This window comes from Macrotis lagotis, chromosome 6 (genome assembly GCF_037893015.1).
Source record: "Macrotis lagotis isolate mMagLag1 chromosome 6, bilby.v1.9.chrom.fasta, whole genome shotgun sequence".
NCBI lineage: Eukaryota > Metazoa > Chordata > Mammalia > Peramelemorphia > Peramelidae > Macrotis > Macrotis lagotis.
Window position 1 is genome coordinate 207,259,319 of NC_133663.1, and position 25,549 is coordinate 207,284,867.

At 35.0% G+C, this 25,549-nt stretch overlaps 1 protein-coding gene across 14 annotated transcripts in view; it reads right to left on the reverse strand.

The window, feature by feature from the left end:
* Positions 1–19,688, reverse strand: part of HTR1F (5-hydroxytryptamine receptor 1F) — a 163,141-nt gene extending 143,453 nt beyond the window's left edge. For all 14 annotated transcript variants that reach the window (XR_012469586.1, XR_012469585.1, XR_012469583.1 and 11 more), the window contains exon 1: positions 19,463–19,688. The gene's annotated coding sequence lies outside the window, so the exon portion shown is untranslated. The remainder of the gene's footprint in view (positions 1–19,462) is intronic.
* Between the last annotated feature and the right edge of the window lie 5,861 nt (positions 19,689–25,549).

A 25,549-nucleotide genomic window follows, 5' to 3' on the forward strand; every position in this document is an offset into this window, starting at 1 on the left:
AGCAGTTTCTTTACCAGAAGACAAAGTCTCAACCATTCACCTGAGCTGGAGAGGACTTTTTGTAACAGATTCAAAAGATGTCAAAGGACATTGAATGTCTCCAAGAGAGAAGGGAAGAGAGGAAAGACACTGGACCAGTTCATCAGCACCATTTCTCACCTATGTGTACATTGTTTATCTGTAACTTCCCCTTGACTCTGGAAAATGTGGCCTGCTAAAGGCTTTAAGGGGTTGAGCAAACATGAAAGAATTCACTTAGAAAACCAATTCTGAGCCAGAGGAGAGAAATACCAGTGGCATATGGCTAAGTCAGTTCAGGTTGATTATTGTTGATAACTGACTGGCCAGGATATTTGCCTGGGGAGTAGCAAAGATCTAGACATGTTCAGAAGCAGGGTGCATATATTCTGGACTATACAATTTAGAGATAGATAGACTAAGACTCATGTGAGATTAATGAAGGCACCTGGATCCCTTGTAAAGATGCACAAAAAGGGGATTTGTTAAGGGAAATGAATCTGAGTGAATGTGGACTTGCAAGGAAAAATGAGGATTATGGATCAGAAATGTGAGTCTATATTACAGAAATTTGAAGAAATCTCATCAAAATAAAGAGGAGGGATTGAATGGGATAAAGTCTGAGATTTCTTCAGTAGAATATTATAGATTAGAAATAGTTAAAGCTGTGTGCTATGCCCCTTCTGCCCCTCCTCTCCGACAAGAAATTTTATGTTACCTTGACCAGAATGTAAAGAGTAAACTGACCCTATCTTATTGGGACAAGTCCAGATGGTTCTATATTCCTTGTGCTGGAGGGGGAGAACTTATCTCTGTTTGAATTATATCCTTATTCTTTAGAGTAATTTATGCATATAGATTGTGAAGACCACATTCCTCACTAATGAGGATGGGTCAGTGGGGTGGGGGATCTTGCTAGGATAATGGATCTTGGATTTCCTGCTCTTTACCCCTTTTCTCTCTCCATGTTTAAGAAGGAGCAAGGGGGTTCAATTCTCAAGAATTGAGTAAAACTTTTCTCTTCATAGTTTGAGAAATCTCCAAGTTTTATTTAAGCAGGTAAACACACCCCACACATTCTGGTGTAGATGAATCTACACACAGGAAAAAAAAATACCAGTAGCAGGTAAACCAAAGGCACTCTGCACATGTGTTAACTCTCTATAGCAACTGGGAACAAATTTCAGAAACATATTAGTAAAACAAATTATACTGTTTCTTCTTATTAATGATGCATCCTTGAAATCCAGGACACTTAAACACCAACCTTTGTTTTTTTAAGGTTGTGGGGGGAAGTGCTATAGAATTTCAATGCCCTTCCAAAGCCTTTGACTTAGTAACATTACTTTTTCTAGCTAGACAATGTCATCTAGACAGTTAAGGCTACATATATATTTATTTAAGGAAATTGGCACTGCCTTGAGATTTTTTGATATTTTCCATCTATTTGAGATAAATTCACTTGTATTGAAATAAATTCATTATATGGAGTCTAGCATTACTTTTTAAATTTTGATTGTGCCAAATGTATGTGATGCTGTCTAGGAAGGGAAAGGTAATTTAGTGAATTAAGTTAAAGCTATGAAATGGTGCCGCTAGCAGAAAACTGCCATGTTAAGTACTTTGTTCATACAATGTGGAGTAACTCTTGTTTAGTATGTGATAAAGTAATAAAATTCCCAACTTAAAAGATAAAAAAATATCAACCTTTGAAAGTTATCTGTGAATTTTTTTAAAATTTTTATTTTATTTAAGGTGATGGAGTTATAAATGACTTGCTTAAGGACACACAGCTAGACATTTATTAATTGTCTGAGGTTGGATTTGAACTCAGGTCCTCATAACTCAGGGCAGTACTCTATCCACTACACCACCTAGCTGCCCCCATCTTTGAATTTCTATAGAAGATATACTATTTCTATTCAGTCTATGACAAAAACTATCTTGCCTATTTCTTCTCTTGCTTTTACAATGTAAGCTTTTTATAGCAAAGCTTCATCTGCAACCCAAGTAACAGTGCTGAGGCAGTATCTGTAAAGCTAACAAATGATGACATTTTTAAAAAAGCTTTTCAAACTTCTCAGAAACATTGTCATTTGTGTTCTTTACCTTTTTTTAAAAAAAATTGAAACTCCCTTTATGGCATTCAGAATACGGAAATTGAAAAGATAGTGCCACTCAGGTCAAGATAATTTCAGCTTTACATCTCATTTATTTCAATAATGAAATTTGTAACATGTATACTTCATATAAAGTTGCTCTAATAAAGAAATAAAAACTTTGTCTTGCAACAAATCCAACATTCCTGACTACTGTGATTTTTAAAGGCTTTCTGTAATAGTCCAGGTTTATATCATTCTAATTTGAGAAATGTCAAATGAAGGGAATAAAGATCATTCTCTGACTTCTCTTTTTGCACACATTTTTACTATTATGAATTTCCATTCTAGATTGTAAGAAAAACCTACCCTAAGCTTATAACCTAAGATTATATAACTAACTCTATATCAGTCTGATCACATCCATATTTCTATATCCATATTTCTGGTATGTATATCCATGTATTTACCACACATTAGTATATGTACAAGTGAAGTATATGGGTTATTGAGGGAAGACTAGCATCTCTGGTTTGAGAGCTTTCCAAACCATTTTCAGGGTTTCTCCTCTACCTTTGCTGTCCACCTTCATCCAATTTACTTTTGGTTCCAAGAAGTTTTAGCATGTGCAGCAGCCATACCTTGGTAAACCTTCTTGGCAGACAGGTTAAATCATGTTAAAGGTAAATGACAGGCCTCAGATCTATTGGTGAGTTGAGGGATAACTACCCTAGGCATGGGAAGATTTCACCTAACAGAATGAACAGATAAGAACAATTTGCCATGAAGATAGCTGAACCAGGTGCTGTAGATTGCTTAGAGCTTTGGTTAAATATTGGAAATGTCAAGATCATTCACCGAGTCCTGGGCTATCACCTGTTGTCTTGACTTTTGTCTTGCCAATGACTCAGGAATAAGTGAAGCTGATGTCTTTGTGCAACATTTCCTCTCTTAAATCTAATTCATTTGCAAGTCAAGACATGACCTGTGATGTCACTGATGTCTTTTGAAAATATCAATGTATGAAATTGTGTATATGCATTAATACATGTATAACATGCATAGTACAGAAACACATGTATATAAATATAATGTGGACATATGTAAATACATTTACACATATAGAGGTAGTATATTTTCATATATATCTATGCATATAAATATAATATACATTTGAGTAAAGAGAGGGATATGGTTTATTTGTATGTGTAGATATACATACACACACACACACACACACACACATATATATATATATATATATATATATATATATATCCCAAAGTGCATATGTGTGTATGTATATAATTTCATCCTTAAAAGCTGTTTGTTTTGTCAGTTTGTCCTTCATTCTAAAATAGGACAAATACTATCAAGGTGATTTCATGACTTGCAAGCATATTAGATTTAAGTGAGATAGGAAATATGCAGTTGCCAACCTCAGGATCAGCATGATGATGGGAGTTGGCCCCACCATTCCTGCCACTAAAAACTAGAAGTTTTGGATTTATTGTAAAGTAAAAGTTTTTGTTTATTATAGCCTCTCTATATGAAATATACATATTGCTTTTGTCATATTATCTGTGTCATGGAGGACATGGTACTTTAGTTGGATTTTGAAGGGGGCTGGGACTTTAATAGATTTAAATTCTAATTCCTTGAAATCATAGATATGGATAAAGAGTTAGATTTTCAGACACAATGATACATGCTGGGAATGCAAAGAAAAAGATGAATACATACAAATACTTATGATTTTATGTATGTATGCATGACAATGCAATACTTATATATAAGTAATACATATCCACATATGCAATATGTACTTTACTATATTGACACCATCCAAGATACTTACTTAGTAAATGTTTGTTCAATGGAATTGAATTTCTGGACAATATTTGTAGATACATGTACACATATGTATATACATGTGACACTATACAAATATCTATTATACACATATAGACATATCTGTGTATCTAACTATACCTACACACACATAAATACATACATTTATAGCAATTTGTATCCCTCAAACCACAACATAAATATCAATCATCATGGGGGGAAACTGGGTAACAAAACAGAAAAAGATAAGTTTAAGGAATAGTTCCAACCAAAGTATTATGAAGAGAGGGCTTACTTTTGCCTGGAGGGGATCAAGGAAAACTACTAGGAGGAGAATGGAATTTTAGTTTATCTTTAAAGGAAGTGTAGGATTTTAATAGTTTTTAGTTGCTAATCCCTTCAAAGAAAGCTTCTTCTTGGAGCCAGTAGAGAAAGACCACTTTCGTCATTCAGCCATGAGAAAGTAAAGTGAGGTACTATTTCATAATCTTCTAAAAATTGTCTTAACTTATTTTAAAATTTCAAGACAAACCTTAAGAGTTCTCACAGAATCTTAATAATTGCTGGGGATAGGAAAGACAATTTATTAAGATGGTTATGTTGATCTTTAATATATTTTAAAAACTTCATATACCTATGGTCATTTCTTGCTTCCTAGTGACTCAAGGTCACCCTTCACAGTTAAAACAGCCACGGCCACTCACCTAAATAGATGTACCAGAAAATTTCCCTTCTTCTTATGCATAATTACCTGTTTATAGCCTTAAGGGCTCTATTCACAAGCTAGCTAATCTTGCAAACTAATCTAACATAATATAGTCAATGATTAGAAAGGTTAATGAGTTACTCCAACAAGATATCATATTATAATGTGAATGAAATAATTGAAAGTAATGCATTAAACAAAAACAAAAATCAACTACTGTATTATGAATTTTGGCAAAGGCTTCCGTGAATTTAGTGGTACTGGGAAGAACAAAGTTAATGGAAGGAGAGGAATGTGTGAAAAGTCACAATTATTCTGCCTATTAGTATCAGAGAAGAATAGCAAAGAAAAAAGACAAGGAGGAAACTTCACATCAAACTTACAAACATATAACAACAGAAAGAACACTGAACTTGTAGACTTAGGTTCTATTTCCAGATCTTCTACCTAGTCTGTGACCTTGGTCAGTTAACTGAATCTATATTTACTATTGTAAAATGAGGGAAATTCCTGCCCCTTCCCTCTTAGGATATTACATAATAGGGAAAAGTGGAATAATATTAAGAAATGGCAAAATGGAAAAAATTCAGAGAAACCTGGAAAGACATATGAACTGATGCATAGTTTATTGAGTCAAATTAGAAAATTCTTACCATGAGTACAAACTTCATAAATAAATACAGACTAGAGAGAAGATCAGGAAATAGAGCTTAAGTCTACAAATTGGGCATACTCTTTTAGGGAAAAAAAAAAAAACTAGAATCCAATGAAATAGGGGACTTTCAAACTTTCCTGATGAAAAAACTAGAACTGAACTGAAAATTTTATCTTCAAATAGGAGATCTAAGTGAAGCATAAAAAGATAAACAGGAAAGGGAAATCATAAAGGACTTAATGATATTGAACTGTTTATATTCCTACAAAGGGAGATGATACTACCTTATACCTATAAGATTGGCTAAGAGGACAGGAAAAGGAAAATGACAGATATTGTAAGGAATGTAAGGCAAATGAGACATTAATGCTTTGTTGGTAGAGTTTGTGAATGGATTCAATCATTCTGTAGAGCAATTTGGAACTATGCCCAAAGAGCTATAAAACCACATATACAATTTGACCTAGCAATTCTACTACTAGATCTGTATTCTCAAGGAGATGAAAAACAAAAAGGAAAAGGATCTATATGTATAAGGATATCTGTGGCAGCTCTTTTCTGGGGTGCAAGAAATTGAAAATTGAGGGAATGTCCATCAGTTGGAAATGACTGCTCAAACTGTGGTATTTGATTATGATGGAATGCTATTTTGCTATAAGAAACGATGTACAGAATGTTTTCAGAAAAAACCTGTTAAATCTTACCTGAGCTGATGCAAAATGAAGTGTTCTGTGCACAAAAGAACAACAATATTGTTAGATGATTATCTGTGACAGTTTTTCTCAGAATTATGGTGACCAAAGATAACTGTGAAGGACTTATAAAGGAAACAACTAATGGTATCTGAATACAGATTGAAGCATACTTTTTTAACTTAATTTTTCCTGTAGTTTCTTTTTTTGGAGTGAGGAAGTCTATGTTTACTTTCACAACATGACTATTATGGAAATGTTTTGCATGACTACAGCTTTATAACCTATATCAAATTGCCTGCTTTCTCAATGGGAAGGAGAAAGGGAGAGCATTTGGAAAGTTTTAAAAATGAATGTTAAAAGTTGTTTTCACATATAACTAGGGAAAAATAAAATACTAAAAAAGTACTTTCAGATATAGCCAATATGTGGTTTGCCTCATTTATTACAAAAGACATTTTTGTTTGCTTGTTTTGTTTATAGAAAGGAGACTGTTGGGTAGAATGGAGGAGTAGTGATAGTAAAAAAAAATATTAAACTCATAGAAGACAACAGAAGTTATATCAGAGAGAGACACAGACAACAAAGATAGTTTTGAAAATTGGCTAGATGAATTTTTAAAAAAATACCTATCATATTTACACTTTAAGTAGTATTAGATTTTTAAAGCTCTGTAGAGATATATGAATATGCATATATATCCATAAATATTCATATGTGTATGTTCTTGTTGCTTTGTCATTTGATATATTTTACAACATAAAATCTTTTACCTAGTTGTACAGCACAGGTACATTTCAACCTTAAAGGTTTTATTCCACCCCTTTTCTATGAGCTTCGTAGTTCCTAATCAGTTACAAGACTCCCCATAAATTATCTGAGAATTTAGTTTCATTAACTTCTTCTACTGTAAAACCTCTTCTTTTATAAAAAATGTTACATTTATCTTCTATTACACAGAATCTTTAAAAGGTAATGCTAATTACTATAAAATTATCTATGGTCATGTAGAGCCATTCATGAGTACTCAAGCTATTTTAGTATTTTCTTTTTGTTCTTCCTTAGATATTCTATACAATCTTGGGAAAATGGTACTACACTTGGTTAAGTAAAAGTAATAAGAATTTTTTCATTTTTTTAGGGCACTGAAAAAAAAGTAGGGAATTATAGTAGTCCTTGAGCCTAACTATTCAAAAGATAGTTTATAGTATAATAGAACTATAGAACTGGGCATACCCATAGTTCCTTGGGAAAGAATATATGCTGGGTTCCTTTCTAAAGGACATGTGTGGTCAAGATGTCTGAGATAAGCAAGGCACATTGTTAAACTCTCCTTGTTTTCCCTCATGAATCAAGGCTCCTCACAGATTTTGGAGGACAGAAACCAGAAAAGAACAGAGGGGAATAAGGTGTGTGTTGGGGGTGGGGTAGGGATGATGGGTGTGCAGAGATGAAGCAAAACAGTGATGGGGCAGAGTGGGGATTAATCTGAGGTTCTTGGCTGTGAGAACAGAGGTTTTTGCAGTTTGGGTTGCATGGAAGTTGAGTTGTGAGAGCTCCACCACACCAGAAAAGCTTTTCTTATTTTATTTTTTTATTTAAGGCAATGGGGTTTTAAGTGAATTGGTCAAGATCACACAGCTAGGTAATTATTAGGTTTCTGAGGCTTGATTTGAACTCAGATCCTCCTGCTCTATCCACCTAGCTGCCCTACACCCCTCTACCTCCAAATACTTCTTAGAAGAGTTCAGTAAGGATGTTAAAAATCAAAGGGAACAATTGGGAAAAGATGTGCAAGAGAAAATTAACATCTCGCAAAAAAAAATGACAGAAGAAAACAAAACAAATAAAATTTAAAAATAAAATTAGGCAAATGGAAAAAGACAACAATTCCTTTAAAAAAAAGAAACGGGGGTGACTAGGTGCCGTAGTGGATAAAGCACTGGCCTTGGAGTCAGGAGTACCTGGGTTCAAATCCGGTCTCAGACACTTAATAATTACCTAGCTGTGTGGCCTTGGGCAAGCCACTTAACCCCGTTTGCCTTGCAAAAACACAAAAAATAAAAATAAAAAAAAAGACATGACCAAATGGAAAAGGAAATGAAAAAACTAACCAAAGAAAATGTCTCCTAGAAAATTAGACTGGGACTAGCAGAAGCTAATAATTCCATTAGACACTAAGAATCTGATAAACAAAATGAAAAAAGCAATAACAGAAGAAAATGTAATACACTTCATTGGTAAAACAACTGATCTAGAAAATAGATCCAGAACAGATAATTTAAGAATTATTGGACTACCTGAAAGTCCTGATCAAAAAAGAGCCTGGTTAGCATTCCTCAGAAAATTATTATGGAGAACTTCACTGATCGCCTGGAATTAGAGGACAAAATTGCCATTGAAAGAATCTAACAATAATCTCCTGAAAGGGATCCCAAACTAAAAATACCAAAGAATATTGTAGCCAAACTCCAGAATTATCAGATCAAGGAGAAAAATTCCTTCAAGTTGTCATTCAAGAAGCAATTTAAATATCAAGGAACCACAGTTAGGATTATACAGGCCCAGGTTGCATCAACATTACAGCATTAAAGAGCCTGAAATATGATAATTCTGGAGGGCAAGAGAGGTTGGATTACAATCAAGAATCAATCATCCAGAAAAATTGAATGTACTCTTTCAGGGGAAGAGATGGATATTTAACAAAATGGATGACTTCCAAACTTTCCTGAGGAAAAGACCAGAGTTGAAAAAAGAATTTGATCTTCAAACAGGAGATTCAAGAGATATATGAAAAGTTAAATGAGGAAAAGAAAAAAGACTGCTATTTAATATGATTAAACTGATTGCATCCCTATCTGGGAAAAGATTATATTAAATCTTGAGAATCAGCTCTATTAAAGGGAGTATACTTAAGCTGAAGGTATGAACAGAAGTTGATTTTGATGGAATGATTTAAAAAAATAAGATTTTAAAAAGGGGGGAAATGTAATGAGACTGGAGGAAGGGGGGTGAGAATGGAATAAACTGCATCACAGGAAGGTGTGTAAGGACCTACTGCAATAGAGGGAAAGAAGGGAGAAGGTGAGAACTGCTTGAATCTTACTTTCATCAGATTTGCTTCAAAGAGAATTTAACACATAAACTCATCTGGATTTAGAATTTTATCTTACCCTTTAAGTATTAGGAGGGGAAGGGGGAAGGGAAGGAAGGACTGATAGAAGAGAGGGAAGAGAGAAAGAGGAAAAGGGAAGGAAGAAAGAGAAGGGAGAGGGACCAATAAAAGAGGGACAGATTGAGGAAGGTGGTGATCAGAAGCAAAACACTGAGGATGAAGGATAGGGTGAAAGGAGGGAGAAAAAGACAAACAGAGGGGAGATAGCATGGAGGGTAATAGTGATTATAAATGTGAAAGGCACGATAGATAATGAAGTAATTTAAATATTAAATATGTATGCACCAAGTGGTGTAGAATCCATATTCTTAGAGGAGAAGCTAAATAAGTTACAGGAAAACATAGATATCAAAACTATATTGGTGGTAGATCTCAACCTCTCTCTCTTAAAATAAGATAAAAATAACAACAAAATAAGGAAGAAGGAAGTTAATAAGGAGGATAGAATATTAGAAATGACCTCTGAAGAAAACTGAATGGGGATAGAAAGGAATATAACTTTATTTCTGGTGGTACATGGCACCTACACAAAAATTGACCATGTATTTATGACATTAAAAAACCTCATAATCAAATGCAGAAAGATCAAAATATTAAATGCATCCTTTTCATATCATGATGCAATAAAAATCATATGCAATAAAGGGCCATAGGAAGATAGACCTAAAATTAATTTGAAACTAAGTAATCTAATTTTAAAGAATGAGTCAGATAAAAAAATAATAGAAATAATTAATAATTTCATTCAAGGTAATGACAATAAGAAGACAATGTGCCAAAATTTGAGGGTTATAACCAAAAGTAGTTATTAGGGAAAACATTATATCTCTAAATGCTTACATGAATAAAATGAGAAAGAGGAACTCAATGAATTGGGCATGTAACCAAAAAAGCTAAGTAAGAACAAATTTTAAAATCTCCAATTAAATATCAAATTAGAAATTCTGAAAATTAAAGGAAAAATTAATAAAATCAAAAGTAAGAAAATTATTGAATTAAGAAATAAAATTAAGAGTTGGTTTTATGAAAAAACCAAAGAAAATAGATAAACCTTTGATTAATTTGATTAAAAATAGGAAAAATTAAAATTACCAGTATCAAAAATGAAAAAGATGAATTCATCACCAAAGAGGAAAAAATAAAATAATAATCTGGAGTTATTTTGCATATTTATATGCCAATAAACTTGAAAATCTTAGTGAAATGGATTAATATTTTCAAAAAACAAACTGCCCAGGTTAAAAGAAGAGGAAAGATATATACATATATATATATATATATGTATATACATATATATATATATATATATATATATGATAGATATTTTTAATGAACCCATCTCTGCAAAAGAAATTGAAAAGTCATCAATGAATTCCCTAAGAAAGAGTATTCAGGGGCAGATTGATTCACAAGCAAATTATACCAAACTTTCAAGGAACAAGTAATTCCAATTATATATAAGCTTTAATTTGAAAAAAATAGGTGAGAGGGTTCTACAAATTCCTTCTATGATACGAATAGGGTGCTGAAACCTAAACAAGGAAGAATCAAAACAGAGAAAGAAAATTATGGACCAATTTCCCTAAAGAATATGGATGCAAAAATTTCAAATGAAATATTAGCAAAGTGTTTACAGCAACTTAGCACTAGAATAATACACTATGAGCAAGTAGAATTTATAACAGGAATGCAGGGTTTGTGAAATATTAGGAAAACTATCAGCATAATTGATCATATCAATAATAAGCCTGACAGAAATCATACGAAAAAAGTTGAAAAAAAGCTTTTGACAAAGTACAACTTGCATTCCTATTAAAAACACTAGATATAAGTAGGCCAAGCTGCTATAATAAAAACACCAATTTTACCTAATTAAATTACTTATTCAGTGCCATACCAATCAAGCTTCCCCAAAAGCTACTTTATTGAACTAGAAAAATAATAATAATTAAATTTACATGGAAGAATATAAGGTCACAAATATTAAGGGAGTCAATTAAAAATGAAAATGAAAATGGCCTAGCCATACCAGATCTAAAATTAAATTATAAAGCATTAGTCAACAAAACTGTTTTATGCTGGCCAAGAAATTGAGTGGTGCATCAGTGGAGTAGATTAAGTGCAGAAGAAACAATAGCAAATGACTATAGCAAAATGTTGCTTGTTAAATGCAAAGATTTCAGGTTCTGGGAAAAGAATTCATTCTTTGATTAAAACCTGCTGGAAAAACTAGAAGATAATATGGCAGAAACTAGGCATAGACCAACATCTCACACCCTATACAAAGATAAAGTTGAAGTGGGTACAGGATTTAGACATAAAAGGTGATATCATAAACCAATTAGGAGAATAAAGAATAGTTTAACTGTCAGAACTATGGAAAGGGGAGTAGTTTATGACCAAAGAAGGGATAGAGATAATTATAAAATGCAAAATGGATAATTTTGATTACATTAAATTGAAAAGTTTTTGCACATTTAAAACCAATGCAGCCAATATCAAAAGGAAAGCAATACGTTTTGAAACAATTTTGACCACTAGTGTTTCTGACAAAGGATTCATTTCTGAAATATATAGAGAATTGAGTCAAATGTATAAGAATAGAAGTCCTAATTCCCCAATTAATAAATGTTCAAAGAATATGCAAAGTCAATTCTCAGATGAAATTAAAGCTATCTATATAATCATATGAAAAAATACTCTATCATTATTGATTAGAGAAATTCAAATTAAAACAATACTGACAACTCACATCTATCAGATTTGGTCATTGTGATTAAAGGAAAATGATCAATGTTGTAGGGGATGTGGGAAAATTGGAACACTAATACATTGCTGGTGGAGTTGTGAACTGATACAACCTTTGTGGAAAGCATTTTGGAATTATGCTCAAAGAGCAGTAACATTTTATTTATACTTTGATCCAGCAATACCACTACTTGGGACTGTATCCCAAAGAAATCACAAAAAAGGGTAAATGCAAAAATATTTATTAGCAGCTCTTTTTGTGGTGGCAAAGAATTGGAAATTGAAAGGATGCCTATCAATTGAGGATTGGCTGAACAGATTGTGCTATATGAATGTGATTGAACTCTATTGATATATAAGAAATCATGAGGGATGAAACTTTAGAATAGCCTGAAAGGACTTACATGAATTGTTACTGAGTGAAATAAGGAGAACCAGAAGAACATTATACACACTAAAAGCAACATTGGGTGCTGATCAGCTATGATGGACTTGTTCATTTCAACATTACAATAATCAAAGACAATTCTAAAAGAACTGTGATAGGAAATACCATTCTTTTCCAGAAAAGGAACTGGGGAATTTATTTATTTATTTAAATTTTTTTTTTTTTTTTGCAAGGCAAATGGGGTTAAGTGGCTTGCCCAAGGCCACACAGCTAGGTAATTATTAAGTGTCTGAGACTGGATTTGAACCCAGGTACTCCTGACTCCAAGGCCAGTACTTTATCTACTACGCCACCTAGCCGCCCCTAACTGGGGAATTTAAATGCAGACCAAAGATTAGTTTTTCCCACCTCTGTTTTTTTTCTGTTTTGATTCTTCTTTCACAATATGATTAATACGGATCTATGTTTAGCTAATACAAGTATAGCTTGTATTAGATTGGGGCGGGGGGAGAGAAGGGAAGGGAAGGAAGAAGAAAAAAATTTTAAACTCAAAACCTTGCAAAAATGATTATTGAAAATTGCTGTTGAATGTACTTTGAAAAATAAATAAAATATTTTAAAAATACCACGTGTAACCAATTAGTCCTTGCAGGTCCTCATGTGATTGGCTAATCCAAGGAAAGCCTTTCAATGGAGTCAAGAAGAACTGCTCAATCTGTGGACTGCAATGAATGAGTGTAATGTTTTCATATCTCTTTTTGAAATGACTTCTTCATTAGGTCTACAGAAAAATGCCAGTTTTCCCTTGAACTTCCTACAAGGGAGTGAAGACAGACAGACACTTCCTAGTCAAATGAGAGACTGAACCTCAAGTCCCCAGATGACTCTTTTGCTTTGTTTTTCTTTCCTCAAAATTATTTGAGTGAAGAGACCAGAAAGTGATACTGAAATAGATTTTTATTGCCTTGGAAACTACTTCAGGAATTCAAGAGGTTGAGAGGACCAATTTTTCAGGGGAGAAGGATACAACTCCAAGGAGGTTTTAGTTAAAACTAAAGCTATGGCCTGTTGACCAGAAAACATGGGGGATTTAAGGGTAAGAGTTGTTCAGATGATGCAGTTCTGAAGGGAGACTGAAGTATCCTCAGTTCTGCAAAAAGTCTTTAATAATTGGGTGATTAAAAACAGGTAAAGCAGGTTATTATTAATTTTTGATATATCTTTGAATATTTTGTTTCAAGTATTTCTTTTGTAGAATAGGAAATAAATAACTGATATCTATTTTGTAAATTGATGTAACTTTTCTAAACAAAGCTCTGTTAATTTCTTTTTGAGAAGATAATAGATATGACTCATATTAAAGATGTGAGTAAGGAACTGTCTCTAAGGAGAAAATTAGCCAGGTAGTATAAGAAAATCCTGATGACTTCTCTTTGGACTCATATTTTCCCAGGTTTAAAAAAAATAAGGCCTCTAAACCTAGAGTCAAAGATGCTGGGGGTGGAGGAATGGAAAGCTGTTGAGAAGGGAAGGGTCCGTGGTTTGGGGCATGTAGGTGACACACATGAATGATTACAAGAAATGTAAAGCCATAGGGAAAGGTTTATTGTTTTCTTTCCTTTAATGATCTCTGCCTCTCATGGTAGTTAATTTGGGCAGCCAAAGAGAAAGCAGGGAAAGCAACTCTCTCTCTCTCTCTCTCTCTCTCTCTCTCTCTCTCTCTCTCTCTCTCTAATTTAATTCACTGTCCCCTTCTTTCATGACTTTTTGATCCAAAGTAATGGAAAGCTTTAAAAGACAATAAGATGTACATATAAGACTCTTAATTACTTCTTGTCTTTCTCCTTTAAAGTCGAAGTTCTGGAATCAAGGGGAAAGAAAGTGTTGAAGCGTTAATTTCAGCTAAAATTAAATGGAAAAAATAAAAGGTTCTTGGCTTGTCAGGAACAGCTGCCAGGATTCCAAAGAACAGTCAAAGAGATGCCTTGAATTATTAGTGACACACCATAGTCTCTGCAGTAGATAAGATGCAAAAAGAATATTGAAATGACTTTCTTCCAAGTCTTGCAGTTATTATTTGAAATAGTTAACTAATTAGGAAATATAAAAATCTACCACTGGCCTATCATTATCCTACTTGCATCATGCTGAGCAGCCCTTTAAAAGAAAGGAAGAGCTTTCCCCCTCAGAACCAGCACATTGGATAGAGTGCCAGGACTGGAGTTGGAAAGATTCCTCTTTTCTGAGTTGAAATTCAACCTCAAACACTTACTAGCTGTGTTCCCTTAGACATGTCATTTAACCCTGTTTGTCTAAGTTTTCTTATACTGTACAAACTACTCCAGTATTTCTGACAAGAAAACCCCAAATGAGGTCACAAGGAGACTCTGATGATAAAAGTGATCAAAGGCAAAAGGCAAAGGGATGGCAAAGGATGAGTTGGATATAGTATCATGGAAACAGCAAAAATGAACTTGGATAGATTTTTGAGAAATTGTGGAGGATAGAAAGACCTGGTATATATGGTCCATGAGGTCAACAAAGAGTCAGACGTGACTGAATGGCTTAATACCAACAATACCACCACCACCAACAGCAACAATAGCAATATGGATATGAAATGTTTTATAAAAACTTCAAATGGGTCATGACCTATAAGGTAGGAAATAACATATATGGATTTCAGTTAGGTATTTCATCATTCATGATATTAGCGAGAAGACAGAGAAATGTGGGCTGGATGATACAGTGGATAAGAAAATCTTTAGCTGTCTCATCAACCATATCCAAAGAATGGTGATCAATGGATTAATCTCAAACAGTAGGAAAGACTTTAGTGTCATGCTTTAGGATTCCATAAAAGTCATTCATATAAACAGTTTAAAGACCTATGAATTCTCATCAGATTTTCAGAGAACACAAACATGGAAGGCAAAGTTAATGCAGAATCAAAATTCAGAAGGATCTTATCAGATTGGAACTCTATTCCAAATTTTCAAAGTGAAAATTAATTTTGACAAATGTAGAGTACTATACTTTGGTTCAAATAATTAATCTGACAACAACAGTCCTGAAAAAAAGTTTAGTGAATGTAGATTCAATGAGACAAAAGTATGATATGGAAACTAAAATTAAAAAAGTTTATGTTATCTTAGGCTATATTGAAAGAAATGCTCTGTACAGAATTTTGGTCAGTTTTGGGCATCATATTTTATGAGAGATGTTGACAAACTAAGATATTCACAGAAAATTGTCACCAAAAAGGTAAAGTATTTAAAAGTGTGTCATATGAAGGGAAATTTAGAGAAGGGGGTTAAAAAGATGTAGGGAAGTTGTGAGAGTAGTCATCAAATATTTTGTCTGTCATGTGACAGATAAATTAGACCACCTATGTAGTTCTTAGAGGACAGATTACAACAAATTATAGAGGACCAGAAATGGACTAAATTATAAAATTGAACAATTGTGTAATTATAGCTTTTTTAAGGAGTGGGAATAATAACCTATAATATATTTGAGTGCAGGTAACTTGGAGTCTGAAGGCCTGAGTTCAACTCTGGACTCATACACTTGCTAGCTCTGTGACCCTGGTAGTCACTTAACTGTTTGCTTAAGTTTCCTCATCTATAAAATGAGTTGGATAAAGAACTGGCAAACCACACCCATATCTTTGCCAAGAAAACCCCAAATGGATTTTTGAAGAGTCAGACATGACTCAACAACAGCCACAACCACAACAAATTGAAGAGTTCCAACCTGGATGTTGTAGGGGGGATTTTATCAACCACTCCAAGTCTCTGAGGTCTCTTTTAACTCATGACTCAGTAATTCTGTAAATCAACCAAGCAATTATTAAGTGACTATTATGTGCTAGGCTCAGAGGATACAATGACAAAATGAAATAGCTCCTAGACTCAAGGAGCTGACAATATATTTGAGGAAATAAAACAAAACCATATAAAGCAATTTCTTGTGGTTCAGTCATGTTTGAGTCTTTACGCCCCCCATCTTGTCAAAGATACTGGAGTAGTTTGTCATTTTTTTCTCCAGTTCATTTTATAAATGAGAAAACTGAAGTAAACAGAGTATATACATGGTAAACAGATTAGTTTTTGATTTTTTTGTCTGAGGATTTCTCAGATCAAAAAAAGCGGAGGCTCTTTACCAATGTAAATCAGCACCTTCCCTGTAACTTACAAAAAATAAAGAGGTGTTGTTGTTTGTCTTTCCTTTTCAAAGAAGACCATTCATCAGAGAAGTGATGACATGACAAGCACATGAATAGAATTTGAGTGAGGGAGGAATGTGCTAAATCATCAGCTTCACTTTGGCCACATATGGATCAGGAGGCCTGGAGATGGTCCTGGATACAAAGCAAACAAAGTTAAGTGACTTGCCCAAAAACCAGGCCAGGTTATGTCCTCCTGATTCTAGGGCTGGTATTCTATCCATTGCACCAATATACCTAGAACAATGAGAGTTTGAACACTGCCCATTTACAAAGATAATTTGTGTCAGAATTGGGGACTTGAACCCAGGTCTTCAAGATTAACTCAATCAATTACACCATGATTCATCTCATAGAAAACACACAAAGTAAATTCAAACTAATTTTAAAAGGTAAACATTTAGAACTCAGAAGTGGGGGGGAATCAGAAATCAACTAAACAAAAAGTATGTATTAAGTTCCTTGGCTTACCAGGCACTTTACTTGAAGAATAAATAGAATACAATGTTGCTGAAGACAATCTTTTATTTGGATGATATATCTATATCTATATAGCTTTTTATTATTGACAGGAAAATTAACTTTAATGTAGTTAATATCAAATGTATTATTCCCTTCTCCTCCCTCTAAAAAGTCCCAGTAAATGTCCTTGTGTTCTTGCTCTTGAGGAACTTACTTTCAATTTGTTTGAACCGAATTCCATCCAGGGAATCTTTAGCTCTGTTTATCCCATAAACAGAACTAGTTTAATTTAACCATAGCAATCAAAAGTGACTCCAAGTGTCCTTCATAAAGGTTTGGGAAAAATTGTCTCATGAAAGGTAAACGACCAGAATGAAGTGCTCAGATTGCCAAGGTTTGGTTGAGGTCTCATGACCAGGGTTCACTCCTCATATGACACCTCCTTTCCCCCTTTTTTCTCCTGAATGTATAAAAATCTGTAAACTTTCTTGGTGGACATGAATGTACTCAAATGCATTGTACCATAAAGTCCATTGAAATAATAAGTTATAATGTCAGATCCTAAATAAATCAAACTTCTTGGGAGAAAACAAAATCTCTTTTGAAATCTGTTTTTCACTTAGTAGTAGGTGGATACTTGTTTTTTATTGACATCTTTGTTGGTGAAAGAAAATTGATATACAATATAATTTGGATGTGAAATTATTTTAACATGTATAAACAAACCTTGTATTTCAAGGCTGACCTTGAAATATAAATCTTGTATTAGTATTACTAGGGACCAGACCAAAGACAATTAATATAATATAAATAAAACTGGATGGTTGGGGAAGAATCAGAGGAAGAAACTCCATTGGGAAGAAGAGGAAAAAGAACAGAAGCACTCAACTTCATTCTGCTCAGCAAATTTCCTTTGTTTACAAGCACCTTCCTCATCCTTCACTTCCCTCCTCCTTGCTCTAAGGTTCACTGTATGGCATGTTTCATTTTCTCATACAACCAGACATTTTAAATCTAATTTATCTTTCAAAATTATAAAGTAAAATAAATTTAAACGTGTTAAATTGAACATTAAGCAAAATAGTGAAACTCTCAGTTTATAAATGTTAATTTATTGATTGATATATACTCTTTCTATTTCCTCTTATACAGAAAGCCTGCCAAAAAAGTTCAAGGTTGCATAAATCTAATACATTGAATGTAGAAAAAAATAGTTAATACCATTCAGGCATAATAAAATTGCCCTATTTTTAGAGGGATCACCCCCCCCAAAAATTTTAGAAAAGCATTTTCCAAGGCAGGGAAACAGCAAGTAAATTAAATATGGTACAATCAGTTTTAAGTTCGACTCTCTTAGTGCTCTAACATCAGATCATACTTTCTCTTTTAGGTAAAGATAACGACCACATACATCAATCACATACTGTGATGCATCTCAAAAACAACCTTAAATGTTTCATCAATTTCCCCTCATCATTTATTTCATTCCTCTTTCAAGTCCAACAATTTTCGGTGCCATGGTTTTCCACGTCCTCAGCAGGCTAACTCTGGGTTTCCAGATAACACCACCCCCACTGTCTTCTCGCCCCAAAACATCCTTCCTACTGAAGCACTTAAATACTACTCTCATTTTCTGGACTTGCTATGTCTCCCTGATCCAAGTCTTCCACACAGACACAAACACACACAGAGACCTTGCAGCTATATTTACAACCTCCTTGGGAAGGTGACTGGGCTACAAGTGAGAAGCTGGTTCTCACTCGAACAAACCCTTTTATCTAAGTAGTTCTTAGCAGTGCTAAACTAATGTGGACTACTTTAAGCCTATTTTTGCAATTGGAGCAAAGAGATGACATTCCTCACTGTAACCCTCCTCCCACTACTAGCCCCTTTTCTAACCCGATCTTCTGGTTGTCTCGAGAATCCTTTAGTAGCCCCTCTCACTACCTGTGCTGATCTCTCTCTCTCTCTCTCTCTCTCTCTCTCTCTCTCTCTCTCTCTCTCTCTCTCTCTCTCTCGCTCTCCTGTTTATCCCATAAACATAACTAGCTTAGCCTAACTGTAGCTACCAAAAGTGACTCCAAGTGTCCTTATCTCCTCAAAAAGGTTTGCCCTCACCATACACATTTATGTGTGTAAATATAGACATAGTCTTTCTCCCCTTTTCTGTCTGCTCTCCAGTCCGACCTCCCCTCCCGTTGCCCACCTACCCCCACTCCCGCTCTCCTAAGGCCCCGGTGTCCAGGCAGTGTCGCAGGCACTTAGCATTTAGACCCATATGAACTCTAGGACTTCCCAGCTGGACGCAATTGGGAAGCTTGGCCGAGAAGGGAGGGGAATGAGGAAGGAAGAGTCCTGAACTCTGGGGGCGCTCCGTTAGTCTGAGAAAAAGCCTGCCCACCCCACCTGTTCTTGCACAGCCCCCTCAGCGCGTCCTCACCTGCTCCGCTTCTCCCGAAAGCCCCGCCACGGAGTTCTCTTAGAGCCTGGCTGAGCGTGAAATACCGCGTCGGGAAAGGTCCCGCAGAGGACTTGAGAGGCGAACTGTGACGGGCAGTGAGCTGGGAAATGCCAGCAAGGCAAGGTGATGGCCATTCGTTGCAGCTGCCCTGGCAGCTGCTCGCCTCTGTGGCTGCTGGTGCTGGAGAGCGAATCGGCGCCTTTCTCCCCCCTCCGCCACCTCCCCAGTGGACTGGGAGCTAAAGATACCAGGGATACTTGGGGCACTGGCTCCGAGGGCGGAGTCCTGCAGGCACAGAGCCTCTGATTTCAATCTCCCCTTGCCACCCCCCCCCCCCCAAGGTCTTCCTTCCTTCTTTCTGTCCTCTTTTCTGTGACTGCTTTCACTCCTTGCCAACCCTCCTTCTTATCACTCCTTCCCTCCATTTGTACTGCTGGCCAGAAAGGGTGGGGGTGGGAGGAGTGGAGAGAATCTGTCTCTAACTTAGAAGGATGCCCAGGCTCTCCTACTGTTGGAGTTTGGAAAATGAAATGACGGTCTTTAGAAGAAGGTTTTGGTTAACATTTGAATCCCTTTCCTAAACGGTTTTTTGAGTAAAAGTGCATTTTCTTGTCCCGCGTTGGGGGAAGGGAGGCAACTGAATTGGACAGATCAAGTTCTGGTGTAGGAGCTGAGAAATGGAGGCCGACAGTATGTTGTAGTAGGTAAAGAAACAGATTCAAAGTCAGGAAACGAATTTGAATCTCAGTTTTGTTACTTACCACCTGTAACCTTGGACACTTAATACCTTTTAGTTTCCTTGCCTGTAGACTAAGAGGTTTGAGCTAGTGCATCTCCAAGTTTTTATCTAGCTCTTAATCCTTTGATCTAGTCAAGGAACCAATCTAAAAAGGTATAGGGCTTAAAAAGTAGAGTGGCAGAGGAAGAAAAAGACAGTTAAGAAAACCAAGGTGGGCAATAGTACTAGAATATAATCATTGTTTAACCAAACTGAAACTTGAATTTATTTCTTGTAAGGCCGCCCCAGTCTCAACCCCCTATCTCCTTCAAACCTAGGATAAGGTTTCCCAACTTTCTTTCCTGTTGCTAGGTGGAGGATGCACAGTTTTTTTGTTTGTTTTTTTTTACAGAGAATCTCTTTCTCAAACCATTAGCAGTCTCGACCACCAACTCTTTCCCTGGGATGATAGTGTTTTTTTTTTGCTGGATGTCTTCCTATCTTAACTCCTTTCCTTATAGACTGATAAGAAGCTATATATTTAATCAATCTTTTGTACAGCATTGAAGCCGTTGTGGAAACATTCACCAGTCCCGGGTAAGCAGTTAGACCTTTTGGACTACTCCCACTTTCCTCAGAAGTTACTGCCTTTTAAAGAAAAACAATATTCTCCTTCTACGATTTTGAGAGCTAGATCTGAACTTTCTAGTCTAATCTCCATGTATAAAATGAGGAGTGAATTTTGTATACATTCTCTTTCTTTTTCATTCTGAAAACATAAACTTGATCTCTTCATGCAATCTTAAGTACCTATAGCCCCCAACTCTTCCCTCAATCCTTCAAATTAGATAATTCCTGCCCGATTGGGCTGTTTTACTGTCCTAGCCTTTAAAATAAACAAAATTAATAAATCTTCAATTTGTATTATGCCTTTATTAACTTCAAGATCCTTGACATCTTGTGACTCTCCATATTAGACAATTTGTTTGCCTAAGGAAATTAGTATTATTAACATTAAGAAATAATGATAACATATTTCTCTGCCATTTTAATATTTACAAAGAGTTTGTTTACCTTAGAGCAATCCTATAAGATATATAGTGCAAATTTTACTTTATCCATTTTTATGTGAGAAAACTGAGCCTTAGAAAGATAAAAAAAATTTTATTAAGGTCACATAGATATTAAATAGGAGAGCTAGAATTCAAACCCAATTCTAATACCAGTGCCGTTTCCACCATTCAGAAATATTTCTAATCTTAATTATTGCCAGTACCAGCTGTGCAATACTGAGATGTCATCATGGAGGATGCACCTCCATTCAGTAAAGTGCTGGGGCTGAGTCAACCTCTCCAATCTTTTCCTTGGAAATTGATTTAGGGTATAATCTTTTCTTTATTTAGAAACTTATTTGGGGTGGCTAGGTGGCACAGTGGATAGACCATTTGCCTTGGAGTCAGGAGTACCTGAGTTCAAATCCAGCCACAGACACTTAATAATTACCTAGCTGTGTGGCCTTGGGTAAGCTACTTAACCGCATTTGCCTTGCAAAAACCAAAAACAAATTATTCTATTCTTTTTTGCAAGGCAGTGGGTCTAAGTGACTTGCCCAAGGTCACACTGCTAGGTAATTAGTAAGTGTCTGAGGGCATATTTGAACTCAAACCCTCCTGACTCCAGGGCTGGTGCTCAATCTACTACACCACCTAGCTGCCCAGATATAATCTTTTCTTTGGTTATCACCTTCCTTTTCCCCTTCCTTCCTTCCTTCCTTCCTTCCTTCCTTCCTTCCTCCCTCCCTCCCTCCCTCCCTCCCTCCCTTCCTTCCTTCCTTCCTTCCTTCCTTCCTTCCTGATTTTAATCATCCATATCCCTTTATAATAATTAGTTTTTTTTAGCCTTCAGACAAATGTTATAGTCCTCAGATTTGTGGAGTTACATTCTCTGGTATTTTTAGAGTTTACAGCATATGGAAAATTACTGATACAATTACAATAGTTCAGAATCTCTAGTTAGGGAAATGTCTGTCATATAGAGATATAACTATCTTCCCCACTTTAAATTTTGTGTACTTAGAACTAACACTTGACTACTAACTTAGGGTGATGAATATATTATTACTATTGGGCAGTCCATTATTGGATACTTATGGTCTAAGGAGACCTTTTGGGAATTTCCTTCAGTTCTTGAAGAGCTGAAAACAAACTCAGAGCTTCACTCCAGGTTTACAGGGAAGTAAATACAAAATGCATATAAAGTAAATAACCCTAATAATTAAGAGTATCAGGAAATATATATATTTTTAGAAGGGAACTGTTGAACTGAATCTTTAAGGATCAGAAATAAAAAATGGATATACATCAAGCTTTAGCAACTAGGACTGCCTATGTATAGAAATGGTTTTTTTGTTTTTGTTTTTACCACTAACTTATATATTTAATGTCTTTTGTGCTATCTTTATACCTGTTGCTTCTGAAGCTTGCCTCCTAGTCCTTAGTACTAGTCATCTCTTTTTGTCTGCTCCTTCTTCTCCCAGAATTTGTTAGTTTGTAAATTAGACCTTAAATTCTTCTTCCACACTTTTGAGATCTGTAATTTGATTCCCAAGCTATCTGCATGTAAAATATAGATGATGAAGTTTGCCTATCAGGCCAGCTAGCAGCAAAATAGAGGGTATTAAGGGAATATTATGAAGTAAGATTGTGCAGACTGGAGGAAGATTGTAAAGCACTACTCTGTTGAACAAAGGTGTCTATATTTTTATTATACAGACTGGGTAATTTCTTGAGTAGCTAGACTAGGGTTTTCGGAATATTGATTCTGCCACCATTCAGAGTTTGTATTGGAGAGGGGAGAGGTTGAAAGCAGGATGAATATAATTTCAGCAACCTAGTCTAGAAAAGATGAGAACTTGAACTAGGATAGCATCGGTAAGAGTTGCAAGGTGATAACTGAAGATGGAGAGAAGGTAAATTAATAAGAATTTGTAACTGATTAGATGTGGAAGATTTGAATTCTAAATTCATACTGCTGGTATAAAGAGTTTCATTTAGAATTTGCAATGAAAACATAACTTCTATTCTTTAGCAAAACACCTTTCTCGAGAGAGAATCTATTTGCTACTTAGTGCAAAACTCAGTGAGTTGGACATACTGCACATCATTTAACAAAGATAGCCCCCCTAGTTATGGCAAAGTATAGAGGAAAAAATTACATGTTATTTTACTAAACATACTTTGTTGGAGTCATACTTTTTTGTTGTTGTTTTGCAAGGCAGTGGGGTTAAGTGACTTGTCCAAGATCACATAGTTGGGTAATTATTAAGTTTCTGAGATCAAATTTGAACTCAGATCCTCCTGACATAGGGGCCAGTGTGCTATCCACTGTGCCATCTATCTGAACTGAGTCATACATTACTAATAAGAAGATAAGTCAGTGTCTTGGTACATAAAGTCAACTAGGTGGTGGAGACATGGAATCAGAAACATTCAGTTCACTGAGTTCAAAGCTAGTCTCAAACATTAGCAATGTTATGCTGGAAAAATCATTTAACTCTGCCCTCAATTCCTCAAATGTCAAATGAGCTGGAAAAAGAAAATGGTAAACCACTCCAGTATTTTTGCTAAGAAAATCCTAAATGGTATCACAAAGAGTCAGATAGGACTGAAAAAAATTGCATAACAACAATTTGATACATTATCTTGCTTGACTAAATGATATCCATAAGGAACTTGGTCTGTTGTGAAAACTTAAGCTAACAGTTCTGGAAGAATCACAGTTCTTGTTTTTCTTTTTTTCAAAAATCGCCTCATGTATTAATATGCATCACACTAATACTTTAAACCCTGGGTTACTGCCAAAATGGAGATTTTCATTAGGGACAAATTGTACTGTTTTGATAATATTGATCTCACTTTAGCATTAAGTTAAAACTATCATGTTTATTTCTCTTGGGTAGACTATGGTATTTAGATGAACAATGGAAGAAAACTTTTATGCAAAAACTGATGCTAAAACTGGAAGTTTATAAAAGATTTTAAGTCTTGTGGAGTCAACTAATGCAAGCTTACTAAAACCAAACATACTTTCCTTTATAATAAATTTTATTGGATAAATATAGTGATGTAAACCTGGCCTATCACTTGTTTTAAATTAAAGCATAATTTCCACGAATTTCACCTTAAATAACAATTCTCTTTTACTCTATAGAGAAAGCTTTCTAAATCGTGGTCAACACAAGTGGTGTCAAACTCAAAAACAAATGGGGGAGGCATTAGGCTATAGATTAATATTCTCATAGATGATATACTGATTTAGAAAACTGTATATTAGTGCTTTTATTTAACTTATAAACTATTCAGTCTGATTGAGGCCAGCCAAGGAGTATGGTGTGTGTTTGTAGCTCTAATCTATACTATCAAAATAAAATTAAAAATTGAAAATCCATGTGAAATATAACCAACAAAAACTATTCAAATTTATCAGGAAAAGTCATTTCCCCTTTGAATTATTCATATTGCCTTTCTATAGTAACTGAATCTTGGCTTATAGATTTAGATCTAGAAGTGACTTTAATGGTTCCTCATTTTACAGAAGAAGAAATTGAAGCTTAGAACAGTGACCTTGCTGGTAATAAATGGTAGAACCAGGATTCAAACCCAGTTCTGAAATTTCAATTAAATCTTCTGTCTACTTTATTGCTACCCATCTGGAAAAAAAAGACAGAAAGAAAGATAAGAAAATGTTAAATAACTTCTAGTTGAATAAGTCTTAATTATACAAGGAAGGAGTTCTTTTGAAGTAACAGATAAGAAAATTTTTTCTTTCCTTTTAGAAATAACTTTTTTAGTTAGCTGGTAGGCATACTGACCAGCCAATATATCAAAAGTGATACACTCACCCATGGAGCCCTTAGTGTATTGTATTATTCTTTTATGTCTGAAATAAAGAATTGTATTTTAAAAACATCATTCATGTGTTTCCTTTAGCTTATAAGCAATGTCTCTTGCAATCAGTAGGCAAAAGCTAACAAGAATTTATTAAGCACCTACTCTAGGCAGATGAGGCATCGAGATGGCACAGTGGGTAGAGTGACATGGGTTCAAGTGAGTTCAAATCTGGCCTCAGACACTTGCTAACTGTGTGGTCTTGGACAAATGCCTTACATCCAGGGCCATCTCCTGTCATACTAATTCATATCTGGCCACAGGACCCAGATGGCTTCAGAGGAGAAAGTGAGACTAGTAACTTGGCATAGCACCCCTTCACTCAAATCTAATTAAAATGTGTGTTAAGGAATCACCTCTCTGATATCATGGTCTTCTTCAAGAGCAAAGGATAAACATCAC